Below are 15,367 nucleotides of genomic sequence, written 5' to 3'. Positions count from 1 at the left end.
TTTACATAATCGTAATCATACAGTGTAACTAACTGAGTGTACTTTCTAAAATAATAAATGCCTTCAACATGCAAAGCTCTTTTGGTGGGAGTTTGTTTTATAAGGAGCTGTGTGCTTTTCACTAATGTGCAGAAATGCTAATGTAACTTCTGCTGCTGAGAGTTACTGAGTTCATTTTGGTCCGATCTTTTGCTGCAAGCCTGGCTTGGTGACATTTCTACCACCCAATTATAGTTCAGTGTAACAAACCCTCTCTTCGCACCACACATAGCTGCTGACCTCACTGCACACTCAGCCGTTCCATTTCAGGCTTCAGCCAGAATCACTCTTACAGCGCAGGTGATGTGGAGATTGCTAGGGGTTTACAATTCCATTTAGAAGGCTGAATAGATCATGATCCACATAATTGAGATTTCTTAAGAAAACTTTCTAAGAACATTTCTCATGTGACTCCTTTACACAAATGTGTATACAGTTTGGGTTTGGATGGGTTGATTTGCTTTTTCTTCTGGATTGAAATTTGATATCCTCACGCGTTCATTTTGCTAGCTATATGAAATGCTCTTTCTTTCCATAACTCTCTACTTATTCACCTTAACAGAGGATTTCCCTGCCTTGCTTATATAAAATAGAAACCCCCAGCTCTAATTCCCCTGGCCAGACCCGCCTCAGACTTATGCAGGGCTGGACAAAGGTATAAATGGAGACCCACATATCCTATGTCTAAGGTCCAGTAAAGCTTCATGCACACACATGTGAACACCTCAGTTAGCCTGTCCTAGCGCCCTCAACACGCCTCTTCAAAAGCTACCTTTCACTTCCCATTGGGCCTACAGGTGCACAGACCTGTGGTGAGCTTCATTTTTGAAAGGATGAGGCCAATCAGGCCCTCTCTTAGTACAGGTAATTCCGTGATCCTGGGCAACTTGGAGCGTAACTGTCAGTCAGGCAGTGCTGCGGGCTACATGTAGGCATGTCCTCCTGGCTCTCAGAATTCCAGCCCCATGAGGTGGGTCATGGCTATAGGAGGCATGTGCGGGGCCCAGGGCTCCTCATGCCTGCATCTAAGGGTCTTGCCCATTGGCACACCCTATTCCCCTATTTCCATTGTAATTATCACTACTTATTTATTTATTATTTGTCTCTTACTAAAGCAAGCTCCACAAGGGAAAGAACTAAATTTTGTTCACGACTTTACTCCTAGCACTTAGAAGTGTCTTTGATCAGGAAACAACAAATACTTTTCAAGTAAGTGAGTGAATGGATTCCGAACTATTGTGAATAACATATACTGCGTTAATAGAGGGGATAACACAGAAGTTATATGTCTGAAAATTCACTCCTTTTTGTGAGATAGCAACAGAAAACATAATTAAATATGTCAACTGACAGAACTATGCATTATGTTCCCTATTTCTTTACGTCTGTCATTCCCTAGTTAAATGCTCTAATTTCTACATAACATTAATTGGTGAAGTTGTGAGAATTAAATGAGATAGCATGATGGGTCTAACCTGATTTTTTCTTTTCTTTTCTTTCTTTTTTTTTTTGAGACAGAATCTCTCTTTGTTGCCAGGCTGGAGTGCAGTGGCGTGATCACCACTCACTGCAACCTCTGACTCCTGGGTTCAAGTGATTCTCTCACCTCAGCCTCCTGAGTAGCCGGGATTATAGGTGCCCACCACTATGCCTGGCTAATTTTTTGTATTTTTATTTAGTAGAGATGAGGCTTCACCATGTTGGCCTGACTGGTCTCAAACTCCTGACCTCAGGTAATCCACCCACCTCAGCCTCCCAAAGTGCTGAGATTACAGTCGTGAGCCACTGTGCCTGGCCTACCACACTATTTTAATTATAATAGCTTTAGAGTGTGTTACGATATCTGGAGGACAACTGACACCTCACTGTTTTTCTTGCGAATTTTATCTTCCGTGTGAACTTTACAACTATCTTAAAAAATTCTCTAAAATAACTCTCTTATAATTCTCATTGGCATTGTATTTACTTCACTGATTAATTTGTGACATGTTGACATTTTTGAATACTGAAGCAGCCAATGCTTTTATTTAGGACTTCCTTTTGTTCTTCAACAAAGTTCCATAATTAAAATAATACAATGTGCATTTCCTATTGGTGTGGTTTTGTGACTTTTAATTTTTTACTACGGTATCTTTCTTCCATTACTTTATCTAGTTGATTATTGCTGGTGTAGCAAATTTTTCTAGCCTCCTCCCAGTAACCGTTCTCTTCTTCCTTTCCACCCTTTCTTTTCCTTTCCAACTAAAAGATTACCTTTCCCAGACTCTCTTAACCATGGGACTAAATGAGTTGTTCTGGGAAGTTTGCAGTGAGACTTCTAGGAAGTCTCCTTTAATGGGAAAAAATTCATGCTTCATTGTGAAGTGTGCATTTCTATGAGCGGTAGGTGAGTAGTTGTTTCTTTGTTTTCTCCTATGGTTTTTGTTCTATTACTATTCTGTCTTTTTGAGTTAATCTTAATAATTTAAGGTTTTATAGATAATTAAGAAAAATGTTATAGATTATATAAACTTATTGGTATTAAGTTGACTGTAGTATGTTCTTGTAATTGTCTAATTCTCCACTGTACTTGTAGTTACAGACTCTTCTTTTTAAATCTCTAATGTTGTTTCTATTTCTTTCTGTGTTGATCATGTTTGCTGGATTAGATTTGTCTATGGTATTTTTCTTTTCAAATCTTGATTTCACTAATTGTTCTTCATTTTTTGCTTTAAATTTCCCATTTTCTTGGTTTCTGTTTTTATCTTTGTTATTTTCTTCCTTCATTATCTTTTTTCTTTGATTTTATTTGTTGTTATTTTCCAGTTTCTTAAATTTAGTGCTGGATTCATTTGTATTTAGTTTTCCTATATGTATATACACGTGTGTGTGTGTGTGTGTGTATACATACATATATTTAAAGCTATACTTTTTTAAAGTATAATTTTGGTCACATGAGATAGCACATGTCAGGCACTTAGAAAAGTCCAGGCAGATAGTAGTCACCCCTTTTTAAAAGTTTGTTTTCATGTATCATGTAAAAAATATTTAAAATTAAAAGAACTTCTCAAGTTAATATTATCTTCTTACCTCAACTAAACATTTTCCTAGTGGTATTTCTCTATATATTTACTTCTTCTACCACTAAATTAATGAAACAAATTATTTTTGGTCATTTTCAACTGCTTTTTAGAATTACCTTGACAAGAAGGGGGCACTTTAAAAAATCTTGATACGGAGGCCTCAAACAGTCCAATTTTGTCAGATTCTCTAGGTGTAAGACACAGTATATTTTAAAGCTCCCTAGGTGTTTCCAAAGTATAGCCAATGTTATAATTGACATTGATTTTAATTCACTTTCCTATCTCTCTTAATCATAAACTGCAGCTGTCCAGAATTCCTAAAAGTATAATAAAATGAGCAAATGTGAATGTAAGGAAGAATTTTTTATTAATAATATTTTATGTAATGTTCTGGCAATATTTACTCATTGACATTGGGAGTCCCTAATATGTAATTGAATATTATTCTAAATGTATATTTGTCTATCAGTTTCTTTGAGAATTTGATAGACTTATCATAGGGAAGAAACATTTAGATTTTTCAGGAGAGCCTATATAACCCACGCTGTAGCTGAAGTATTTGTTTTAACAAAAAAAAAATTAGGCACAATTGAATTCAATAAGTGGTTTATGAATGCTGATGGTAAAGCAAAAGCAGTTTTAAGTAGAAAACATAGGGTAAATTCAAAGTTGGAGATTTCAAAGTTTCTCACTATAAAATTATTTTCCCAGCCTGGTGTGGTGGCTCACACCTATAATCCCAGCACTTTGGGAGGCCACGGCGGGCAGATCACAAGGTAAGGAAATGGAGACCATCCTGGCCAACATGGTGAAACCCCGTCTCTATAAAAAAAAATAAATAAATAAAGTTACTTTCCCAGTCTTTATAAGGAGCATCTTGGTGTGGTGTAAGCAACAAGATCATCCAGAGCTGGGATGTCTCAGACATTAAATTCAATATGATTAACTATTATTTAGATGAACTTGGGCAGCTGTCTATAGCCTTTGATCCTGGCATCTTTAAATATAAAACGGGATGACCTATTCTGAAGAGTTCCTCTAAAGGCTAAATGACACTTTGTAGGTCTGTGGTGAGAGTTTCCATAAAAGGTTGATAGCACTGCTTCTTGTCATTTTATAAAGCTTATGACATTGTTTTTTTTCTTTGCCCCAGTGATATCTCCAGGGCTATTAGCCAGTCATGATGAACTGTTTAATCAAGAAGAAAGAAAGAAATGCTTTGGGTGGTTGCTGTTGACCTTGGCTAGGGTTACATTTCAGCTCAGCCTGAGGAAAGAAATGTTGTGCAACCAGATTGTCATATATGCAGGCTTTTTGAAGGTAAAAAGTCAAGTCACACATGTATGTGAAATTTTTTTTTGTAAAATTTTAAAATAAAACTTATAAGGCATATAGACACACTTTCCTTTATTTTTTTCCGACCAGTAGTGCAACATGGAGTCATTCTAGGACTAGCAGGAAACTATTATACATTGGCCCCTCACTCCTGAGATGGTAAGCTGGACAGATTTAAGGAAAGTTTATGCCATTTTGGAGACAGCATAGATTTTCCTCTAAATTAAAAGCAGAATGAGGTACAAAGAAGCTTTTTGATCTATGTTTGTACGTAAGACTACAGGAGAAACAGAAAGAGTTAGAGAATTTCTTAGTGACTGAACTAAAGTAAGTCTAGTATTGGGTTGCAATTTCATTATGAAATCCAAAAGTCATTTATAACCCTGGTCCAAATTTACATACCCAATTAGCTTTACTGGCATGGGTGAGTGGTTGGGATAGAGTCTATATGAGCCCACAAGTCTGAAGTATTTATTCTCTGCTCCTTTATAGAAATAATTTTCTGACCCCTGGTCTAGACAGTCATGTAAACAGCTCTGAGATAAAAAGCTATGACTATTAAGAACCTAAAATATCTCAGCACTGCCATAGACCCTTGCCCATTCCTTATTTTATTTAGTCCCAATAAGCCTGCAGGATAAGAAGTAATTACCTCCATTTTCCCAGGAAAAACAACTGGTTCCCAGGACTTAGTCAACTCTGCATGGCTGGTCAATAATGGAGCTTCCAATCCAACTTAGTCTGATGCCAAAGTCCTTTTATTTCTTTCAACAATATTTCTTCTTTCTGAGTGTGCACTTTCAAGAAAGTTCAATTTCTGCATTAATGTAGAATGAGATATAGTCTAAGGTAAAGAATACTAAGAGCAAGCATTCACGAAAAGGGAGCTATGGAGAATAGAAGGCAAGGCCTTGGACTGATGTTAGAAACAAGAATACTGGGATCTTGGTGAAGCAGGAAGCAATAAATAGAATGTGAGTTCAGAGGCCCAAGGGTGAAAGCAGGGTAGGGTTCAGAGGAGGACACATTTGGGGTACTTCTGAGTGCTCTGGCTTCCAAACAGACTCGTTATCAATATGATCTGTGCATGCTCAGCCAGTCAAAGAATCCTTCCATGAGAGCACTACGGGCTGATTGACATGTCAGGAATTCAATTCTCATCACTGCATTAAAACATTTTCTTGACCATAACTATACATTTTCTAATCATCTTTCTTGCTTTCCCGATGAGATAACTGACACTGCTGCTGAGATAGGGCAAAGGCTCTGTCTTGGCCTCAGTGGAAACCTGCACCTTAGTGGAGTCGCTGTGAGTTCAAAGTCTGAAACTGAACCTTGGAGTCTGAGGAATGATATATTTGTCAGTTTATCTAGTGGTGATCAGGATTTACAGGCCAGATTCATATGGATAAAAGTCAACTGGCTGATTAATCCTCCTGTAAATTTATAGCAGGGTGGAACAGAATGCTCATGTCTGTTAATCATGACACAGATCCCCCTGATCCTCTGGGCATTATTCCTACTTTGGCATCCTTCCAGGCTGCATGTAGACAGCCACCTGTTTATAACACATTCGATCTGAATATTATTCCAAAATGTTCCATGAATTAGGACTTTAGAGTCAGATCCAGGGTTTAGACAGTGGTTTCCTTATTTTCAAGCCCTATGACCTGAACAAGTTACTACCTAACTCTTTAAGCTTCAGTTTCCTCATCTGTAAAACAAGGATAATAATAGTAACTACTGCACATGGATACTGTGCACTTAAATGAGAAAGCACCTGAAAACAGCACTTAGCATAAAGCCTGGTACAGAGTAAACACTTAGTATCACTAGCAGCATTAGAAGTTCCCGCTTAGGATCTGATAATCTCTGATGGTAACTGTTTTTGACAATATTAATTCCTATAAACCTCTGAAAATTGAGCTAAAGTTTTTTGAATTTGTCTCAAAATTACAGAGTATTTCCCATGGGTCTGGAGGTAAATATACGCTTGTGTTCCATCTAGACAAATAATAGCAACTGATTTCTTGAGCACCTAGGGAAAGTCATTTTTTATACATTATCTCTGTTCTCCACAACAGTTCTGCAAATTAATTGCTACAATTCGAATTTCTCATGTGTGGGAACTAAGCTCAGACGTTACAGGTTGAATACTAAAAACATTAAAAAATTTTGGGTGAGACTTGGGATTGTGGTTTTTTTCCTTATGGTTTTCTATATTATCTTATAATAAATATGTATCATTTTTTATGATCAGAAAAATGATGAAAAGATATTTCCAACATAAAAATAGTAACTTCATCCAGTTTGCAACAAGTACGTGGGGTAGGTTGGTCTTAAACCTGTCTCTGGTAGTAAAGCCCAGTTCATTTTTTCTCTCGTGAACTCAACAACTATTTACTGGTTGTCTCTGGTGCTGCAGATAGGGCACTGTTCTAGAGGCAGGGTAAACAATGAATAAAACAAGCAAAAACATCTTCTCCCATGAAGAGAATGCAGAGGACAGAAAAATAACAGGTAATAAACAAATACGGCCCACCCCAGCGCCTGCCCTCTCCCTCATTACCCCACCCATTTGTGTCAATACTCCTTCTCCGAGCGTGGGCTCCAGAGGGGCAAATGCCTCTCCAAGGAGATGACATTTGGACTGAGCAATGAATGACAAGTAGGAGCCATGTGGAAGAAGCATTCCGGGAAGGTGGAACAGCAAGCCCTGCTCTGGGGTCCTCTTGCCCCGTGGGTGGTTCTTGTCATCTGTCAGATGGTGTTCAAGACTATACAGAAAAATAAAATAGGGCAAGGGGGATAAGAAAGCATGGAGTGGGGTAGGATTTATTCAGGCCTATGACTGACAGTGACTACACCATGAAATCTAATTTGTTTGACATGAAAAGTGAAACAAATTAGTAGTTTGCGTTGTAAAAAAAAAATGCTTTCATGCTGTAATACAATTGACAATAACAACAACAAAGCATGAAGTTCAGCATTTTTCCCATTCATCTGCAACAAATTTAAGAATGCTTTTGATAGCATGGGGAGAAATGCCAGATATAGGTGATGGGGAGGAAGGCAGCAAATCACACTGCCACGTGTGTACCTATGCAACAATCTTGCATGTTCTTCACATGTACCCCAAAACCTAAAATGCAATTAAAAAAAGAATGTTTTTGAAGGATCTGTTGGATTCTAAATATATTTTAAAGAGGTTAGTTACATGTATACTATTCAAACTTTCTTTTGGTCTCCCTTGCATCATTCATAAAATTTAAATAATCAAAATTATTACTCCATATGGCAGACTGACTGTCACACTAAGAACATAGTATCTAAGTTCTGAAATCATATATATTAAAAGGACCAGACTAAGAAATATCAGTTACTGAGAAACTTAAGTAGGCACACACAATAGTTCAACCAAGCTTTCTCCTAACTATCGCATGCTACTGATGAAATCCCGTTCTATTATACAAGCACTGGTGATTATTTTTTAGTCTAAAAGGATATATGGGAAAAATGTTGATAATTAAAAAAAAAAAAAAAAGACAAAAGTGTGCCTTACTTGTAGAGTGGGCATTATGTGAGGTAAACATCATATTGGTCCATACCACAAAATCAATTTGAAAGGTTAAAATTAGAATATTTTGGTGTAAATTATTTTCAAATCTGTATTTGTACAAACATATAGAATCTGTTTCTGCAAATATATGTGGAAATATATGCTATAATAAAATTATTCCATACACATACACACTCCCATGATTTTTACATACTAAGCATGGCTTGCATTCCTGACTCCAACTCACAATTTATGTGATGTCCAAACTATTTTAATTTGTCCATAGACATAATGCAATGAATGTGACAAGCCTATGATGAATGAGATGTCAACCTGATGGCAGTGACATGACACAAAAAACTCCAACATGCATATAGGGTTGTATGTATACGGTTGAGAGATGATCCAATTTACAGAAAATATATTTTTCAGTGGAACTTGTTTGGTCTTTTCATTGATATCAAACATTAGAACAGCAGTAGCATGAAGCCACTGTCACCTGAAAGTTTGAACCTGAAAAGCTTACCTTCAAAGGGCACATTCAACCCCAGAATGTTCTTAACAGGGTCATAAGAGAAAATCTTAGGTGTTTCATGTGTTCAAATTAAAAAGCTTCAAGAAGAATTTTATCCTGGTAAAGGTAATTTCAGTTCCTTGGTAACAAGGGAATATTCTTTGGCAATAAATAGCACTTGCTCGTTACCATATACAAAACCATTAGGGGTGAGTATGGAGATGCTCTTATCTATAAATTATTTAATAACAATTTTAGTATTTAAATTTAAACTAATTGAAATATCAATAAGTACTTCCTCCGTCCTAGTCACTTTTTATCCTCCTACTTCGTAGACATCAGAGAAACCCCATATTCTAATATTTATGTATTTTGAGGCTACTGAGGACTACCTGCATTGCAATAAAATTAACACCTACGATGTCCTTTCCAACGCTTTCTCTATTTCACCCCTTGCTACCTCTTGCCACTGGGTGGCTGTCTCTTGGGAGAGTTATCAGAAAGACAATCAGTCCTAGTAAACTTTGTTCCCCACCATATTCAAGGGATACTTGCGTGTCCTGCCATGCCAAATGGTGGATGTGTAGGTGGTTCCTCTGCTGCTCCCTCTCAGCCCTGCCATCTCTCTCAATTCTTCTTTCCCTGATTCAGCTTGGCTAGACCTATTGAAACAGAGGAAAGGGAAGCAAAACTCCCCTTCTGCCCAGATCCTGGGAGAGGAGACTACCTTCCCCTCTGCTGCCTGATTATCTTCTTATAATGACTGGGATAGGGGTGGGTGAGTTGGGGCACAAAGAACTGGTTCTTCAACTGGTGTTTCTCTATCAAATCTGTGGCTGGCCTCAGATGCTAAATGTAGGATGTAGTAGTGCCTTTTTCCCTCCTCTTTGAGCCTAAGCAAAATTCTCTACAACAGGAGAAAGCATTTACCCGATATCCTATTACTCTGGTACAATAGCTATCACTTTGTGAGTTTGGGAGGGTGAAATCTGGGGTGTGAGGAAGTGTTTGTGAGCCATTCGAGCATGAAAAGTAGACAACTTTACAATGTAGCTGCAATCACACAAGGGACTAACGCTAGGAGTAAACTTGGACGTGAGCCTGGGCCTTGCTCAAGTGGAAATGAGCTGAAATGTCTGCAAGTGGCAGCTAAAAATGCTCAGTTTAGATGGGGCTTTTACCATTTGGAAGTGAGCCAACCTCAATGAATGGCTTTGCACCTGCTTATCACAAGAATCTTAAAATGATAATCCCAAGGGAGCAGAAATATTTACACAGTTGAATAAGTCACGGTTTGTGTGCAGTTTTTTTTTTCTTCAAGTCAGTTAAACAGGCTTTTACTTTTCTTTTGCTTCAGTTGTAAACGGTCTCAATTCTTAGTGTGACTCCATATAACTTGAGGTTTAATAAGTGGTGAGCTGAGCTTTAGATGTGCATACCTAAAAACACTGCATAGAGCATGCTGAGAGCTGTAATCTACAAAAGCAGCAACGAGTGTAACCATTTCTAAGGAGCTGACTGGACTGAGCATATCCTCCTCTAGCAGCCTCCAGAAGAGGCTATTAGTAGAATCTGCGCCACTCCTCTCCAGGAAGTAAAATTTTCAGTTGTGAGTGCTGAGCAGTACAGCTGGACAGAGTTTAACAAGGACAAGACATTCCCAAGCCTTATCCTGGCTATTTCCTGTGAATTTCCAGATTAGCACAAATCGAGAACCAAAACTATTTGCTCACAGCTGGCACTGAGCTAAGGCATCTTCATTTGTTGCAAATGCCTGCCAATACTAAAAAAAGAATTCATTTCACCAGTAGCTTAGGTTACCGATTAAGTAGGCTCCAATTTAAGCTGTTTTAAACAACCACACTAAAATTAACCAAATAGCTATGTTACTTTAAAATAGTGCCTGAAACATATAGGCAATTAATAAATATGTGTTGGATGGCAGAATAAAGCTTTGATATTTATGAGATAAGCAAGGAGATGTAAGGAGAAGTTTGGAAGAGGTATTGGATTTAATGCCTGTGATTGGAAGTTCTGCTAATATCAATCCTTGTAAGAACAGCATTCATTCGGTTCCTCAATCCTAACACCCAAGAGTGATTCTGAATGACTCACCTTCTTCCCCCAACGCAACAATCTTTCTGCAAGTCCTGCCAGGTCTTCCTCCAAAATATAACCAAATTTGCCTATTTTCTCCATCTCCACTGCCTTAGCTTCCCTGCTCCCATTCATATGCACTCAGTAGACACAGAAATTTCCACGTCATTTCTCTGTTACCTTCCTCCAGTGGATTCCTATTGTCAGTGTCCACACAGCCCTTCATGATCCGATCTCTACCTCCTTTGCTCACCTCCTTTTGTACATTCTCCTCCCTTGTCTAATGCACTCCAGACATACTGGCCTGGTTTTGTTCCTGGAACACGTCCCGTGGCCTTTGCATTTGGTGTTCTCTCTGCCTTGAATATTACTGGTATGGCTTTCTGCTACTTCTCACTCAGGTCACAGCTCAAATGTCATCTCTTTGGACACATCCTCTCTGACCTCCTCAGTCCCTGCTCAGTCACCCTTCCTCAGATTAGCATGCTTTACTCCCTGCAGAGCACTTACCCATTATCTGTGGTTCTTTGTTCTTTTGTGTGCTGTGTCCCTCTAATACAGTGACCTTATCTGTCTTACTCATCTCTGTATCCCCAGCACTTACTTTTTTCTCAATGAATAGATGTTGAGTGAATATAGATGTTACCTTTTCTCTGTTGTTTTCATTTATTTGGATTGTGGCCAAAAAAATCTGAGAGTGCACCATGTGGCACTTGGTAGGAAATCGAGATCATCTGTTCCCGTCCCTTTGCTTTGGGATGGGGAAGTAGATGCTGGAGTTCTGGGTGACCTGCTCAATGCCACTCAACCCATCAGGGCAGAGTCTAGAATAAAGCCAGGTCTCATAATTGAATCTGGCTCCCTGTCTACAAAACCTATGGGCAGAGCCAGGCTCTAAAACAATTGGATTTTGTGGCTAAGTGAACAGTAAAAAGGAATGCATGATAAAAGGTGGAAGGAGAGGCAGAGAAAAAAGCATTATAAGGCCTCTTGAAACAGCAGGGATGGGTGAAAAGATCGTGTAATAAATAAAGGAAACTATGTGTGTGGTTCTACGTCACGTCCCCTGCAACAGACAATGTATGTAGAAAGGGTGTGGTGGCTGATGCAGGACAGCAGAGATGGGAGCCATTGGGCCAGCCTCGGGAGGGCACACCCTGCCGGTGGCATTCACATTCACTTCCTAAATGCTCTGCTGGACACATACAAACATTTTTAAGGGGCTGGATTCAGCCCATAGAGCCAGTGAGAGAATCCTGACATAAATCCTCAGATTTGGGGTTGATGCTTGGGTCACATATACCACGTCTATAATGAATTTAAATTGTGGTCTAGTGCTGAGCAAAAGAGGCTTCTAAATCTTCTTCTCTTTCTCTCAAAGTCATGCCTAGGATGTGGCAAATACGGGACTTAAAGTGACTCAGGCAATGATAGGAAGAGATGGCTGGCGGGCTGGGCATGGTGTAATCCCAGCACTTTGGGAGGCTGAGGTGGGAGGATCACTTGAGGTCAGGAGTTTGAGATCAGCCCGGCCAACATAGTAAAACCCTTTTTCTACCAAAAATACAAAAATTATCTGGGTGACGTGGCAAACGCCTTTAATCCCAGCTACTCAAAAGGCTGAGGCATGAGAATCGCTTGAACTCAGGAGGTGGAAGTTGCAGTGAGCTGAGATCGTGCCACTGCTCTTCAGCCTTGGTGACAAAGCAAGATTCTATCTCAAAAAACAAAAAAAAAGAGAGAGAGAGAGAGAAGGTTGGCTATGTACTGTGGGTTCTCCACACATACCTGTGCACACACGCCCCATTCTTTTTCTCCATATGTGCTCCAGGCTGTGACAGATGATGTCTGGGCACTGAAGACTGTCAGTTACACTAGGATTACATCCTTGGTCTCAAGGGGAATCCCAGAGTTTATAATTATGTTAGGAAGGAAATCTAGGATTAGGTTGGAAAGCAAAGTCAAGGGAAAAAGTCAAGGGCAAGTGTTCTCAGGCACTCATATCAAGCATGACTATAGTGAAAGGAATCAAAAAGGTAGAATGTCATTAAATAGAGAACCCTGCTTTACATTAAAGGATCTTTGGAAAGTCAGTAGATTATTTATTTCTCAGGGTTCCATCAATCAGTCTACTTTTAGTAAGTTTTAACTTATTCTCCTTATGTAATAAGCTCTGGGGAGTCTTCCAGATAAAAATAAAACAAAACCAGCCAAACAAAAGACCTTTACAAGGGGCCGACTGAAGTAGAACTTGCTTTCTTTGTAGCTCAACCTGACCCCAGAGGAATTTTCTGAAAAACAGCAACACAGGATTAGTAAACCTGGCTTATTTTTGGCAAAAAAAAAAAAAAAAAAAAAAAAAAGAGTTTGGAGTACAGAATGTCCTTTAACTTATTGCCCTGGTTACCAATGATCACTGCTGTTAGTTAAATTTCAATTTGATTAATGGAAGATGAATGTCTTTAATAAACTGGGGCGGTACAGGGGAGAAAAGTTAAAGAGTGAAAGATTGCTTTGTGGCAGGAGCTGTTTGACATGCAGTTTCCTCTCCTTCTCTATTCCCTTAAATAATGCATATGCTAGCTGGCTGGTCTTTGTTCTTTGCTCGTATCACCTGTTTGAAAAGGTAGATATGATTGCAGGCTCAAAGACAAGTGAGGAGGCTGTCCACATGGAAGAGTAAGTGGCCTATTATTTGGTTCACATTGGAGTTCAAGTGGAAGGAAGAGGTACCCACAGGAGAGCAGCCTGACTCAGGGTGTTGATGCCAAAGCAGGGTGAGGAGGGTGCCCATGCAGTGGCTGGCTTCAGTGCAGGCCATCAGGGCACAGGCAGAGCGAGAAAGGTTCCCACTCACCAGTGGGGCCTAGCATGGATGTGGCCTGAAGGGAGCATATGTGGTAAGGGAGGGTGGCAGCAGCAATAAGAACTTGGTTATAGGGAGGGACTGATTAGGTAGGTAAGCAGATAAAAAATAAGGGGCACCAAGTTTCTCTCTGTCAGTGAAGAGGGATATGAATATGAAAAGGGAGAAAAACAGAATGAACCCTGTGGTGTTTGAGCAGAGTTGGCATTACTGATGTAAATTTATTTTGTGTGCCTGTGCAGATAATGAGATAGATAGAGCTCTGTTTACTGAGAACCCAGTAGCAGCGGCACTCCTTTAGCAAGAAGGCTCTAAATTCTACTAAAAGGAATCAGGGTTCCTTGGAGAAATGGCTGATTTCAGAGCCATTCTGGAATCCAGAGCTGTATTTCACCAAAATATAGGTGTAAATTAGGCATAAATAACTACTTTAATGTATTCAGGTTTTTTTTTTTTAGGTCTCTCACCATGAGAATGCTCTTATACCAGAACAGCCTATGCTCTGTGTTTCGCTCTGTACCTCCAGCTTGGCACACAGTATGCTCTCAGTACAAATATTTGTTAAGTGAATAAATATATGAGTGAATGACACGTTTACTTTCATGTTTTAGATGCCTACTTTTAAAATACAGAAAGCTTCAGAAAATCTTCACCTTAAGTCATTGTGAATTAGTATCTCCATGCTTAATATTTCAGCAGAAATTTTATTTTCAGCTAATTTATTACTATGACCCAGACATTGAACCTGAATATGTCTCTATTGAGTATGCCGAGGAAATAGGAGAGTCACACAAGGCAAGATGTTTTCCTTTCCTTTTAAAAGCATTGAGAAATTCTCCAAAATTTAATTTTAGTGTTAAGTTAAAGAATAGCTTAATTTAATTTTTCTGTTACTCAGGTGTCAGTCTGGGTCAAGAGATTTCCATGGAATTTTTTACATGCTCAAGTCTCACATATTATTTAGGAATCTTTTGTTTTTCTTTGAAAGTCAACTGTCCATTGAATATGGAAGTGTACGTGGAGAACAGGCAAGTAGAGAACCCAAACTCTGAAGGAGCTAAACACAAAAACACTCTTGTTCCTCCTGCATTCCCCATCTGGGTAATGATAATGGCATCACCATCCGTCTGTCACCCAAGACAGAAAACTACTGGTTGTCATCATAGGATCCTTTCTCTCTTCACAGACCTCATGCCTCCCACCAAACACTCATCCACAATGAAGCCCCACACCTTAGCATCCTTACCTCTGAAGTACCTCTGTCCAGGGCCAGCTTCACAGGCATCCAACCTGTGCACCTGGACTGGGCCCTGCTCTCAGCAAGTTTATATACTTGGGGTTTAATGCTCTGCAGTTATCTTGAAACTCTTAATGTTTTCTTCACATTTCTGCTTTTTAAGTCAAGTTCAGTGGGGCAATGGAGCGTGTGCTAGGGGGCTAGGAGCCTGGGTTCATGCATGATCCAGCCTCCTACCATCTTCTTCAGTGGTTGGGTTTGGGGTTGTCCTCTCCTGTGCCTCCTCCTAGTGCCCTAGCTGCCCAGCCTTCACCTTCCTGCTCAGGGTCAGATGGGTCAGGCACAAGCTGTGGCTGCTGTCCCTGTCCCAGGCTAGCAGGTCTAGTCTAGCAGGTCCATGGTGGGCAGCTGGAAGTTGTCTCTAGGTGGGAGCAAGCTTCCCTTCTACCCCCATCCAGTACCCAGCCCCTCCTGGCATGGAGGTTTAAGATCCTTGGGAGTTACCTGTCTGCCAGGGTTTGAGGCTGTAGGCTGGTGGGAAAGGCAGCCACCTGATTTGATTTCTCCAGACCTCAACCCTGATGGGGGTAGCACATTGACTCATTGGCTGGTGGGAGGGGAGCCCAGAAGCTATCAGACAGAGCAAACACACTCACGC

The 15,367-nt window shown here is 39.7% G+C and overlaps 1 long non-coding RNA gene across 1 annotated transcript; it reads right to left on the bottom strand.

Annotated features, from left to right (window-relative positions):
* Positions 1-3,690: 3,690 nt before the first annotated feature.
* Positions 3,691-10,952, bottom strand: LOC135268361 (uncharacterized). The gene is made up of 3 exons (XR_010336714.1): positions 10,787-10,952; positions 5,089-5,253; positions 3,691-3,923 (listed from the first exon to the last, which is right to left on the bottom strand). It is a non-coding gene; the product is annotated as an uncharacterized LOC135268361 (long non-coding RNA).
* Positions 10,953-15,367: the final 4,415 nt, after the last annotated feature.

Source organism: Aotus nancymaae, unplaced genomic scaffold (assembly GCF_030222135.1).
Source record: "Aotus nancymaae isolate 86718 unplaced genomic scaffold, 86718_ANA_hifiasm-v0.15.2.pri h1tg000040l, whole genome shotgun sequence".
Classification (NCBI taxonomy): domain Eukaryota; kingdom Metazoa; phylum Chordata; class Mammalia; order Primates; family Aotidae; genus Aotus; species Aotus nancymaae.
Note: the sequence above shows the minus strand (reverse complement) of the source record. Positions and strands in the feature narration are given on the sequence as shown.